This window comes from Lates calcarifer, linkage group LG8 (assembly GCF_001640805.2).
Source record: "Lates calcarifer isolate ASB-BC8 linkage group LG8, TLL_Latcal_v3, whole genome shotgun sequence".
NCBI lineage: Eukaryota > Metazoa > Chordata > Actinopteri > Centropomidae > Lates > Lates calcarifer.
In genome coordinates this window covers 729563-730432 of record NC_066840.1, presented here as the reverse complement: position 1 = coordinate 730432, position 870 = coordinate 729563, and the positions used below count along the sequence as shown (strand labels likewise).

At 41.7% G+C, this 870-nt stretch overlaps 1 non-coding gene across 1 annotated transcript; it reads left to right on the top strand.

Annotated features, from left to right (window-relative positions):
- The first annotated feature begins 342 nt into the window (after positions 1–342).
- trnae-uuc (transfer RNA glutamic acid (anticodon UUC)) lies at positions 343–414 on the top strand. Its single transcript has one exon. It is a non-coding gene; the product is annotated as a tRNA-Glu (tRNA).
- Positions 415–870: the final 456 nt, after the last annotated feature.

The window sequence follows — 870 nt, the reverse complement described above, 5'->3', positions numbered from 1 at the left end:
CATGTGAATTATTAATCCCAGGTAGGTTGTTGAGAGAAAAACGGAGTGAGAGAAATAGGATTTAGAGTTGTGGGCCATGACTATCAATAAATGTTTTATCTTGTCTTATCTGAGACAGGCGGTCAGACTGCTGATGAGCTTACACCCGCCCACAACTCAACACACATCTTAGTTAAAGCAGCAAATCCAGTTTACTCACCTAAACATGCTGTATGTCTTCTTGAGGTCAAATATACCTGATCAATACATTTCTGTCTCCATAGAACATTTACAAAGACACTTTTGAAATCTTCTTCACAGTCCTGTATCACTATTAGTGATTAGAAACCCCACAGAGTACCCTCCCATATGGTCTAGCGGTTAGGATTCCTGGTTTTCACCCAGGCGGCCCGGGTTCGACTCCCGGTATGGGAACTGTCCTTTTGTAATTTCCCAGAGGGACTCATCTCAAAGGGATCAATAAAATCTGTATAAGCCTAACTTAAACACCCACGTCAATGTAACTTCACAGAGTAATTCTTCAAGATCTGAAAAAGTATCAACAACAGTAACAACAGGCCTTTTTCACTGCAGCCATTGGGACTTGTCACAGTAGATTGATAGATGTGAATAATCACATAAATTATTTATATAAGAATTTTGTTCATCTGCTTCAGTTTCAGGGTTCCAGTATTCCTCATGCTGGCTCACTGTCACACTGTCTTTCTAGGACAGGGGAACTATGGTTAATGTTGTTGGTAACATCTGTGAGTTTCCATACAAGTCTGCTGGGGAAAAGGGCAGCTCAGTAGTGAGTACTGGTGGGCAGGTGAGGGACAGGCGATCGATAGCAACAGGAGAGGGTGGTACACTGATATTCAACAATAAAAC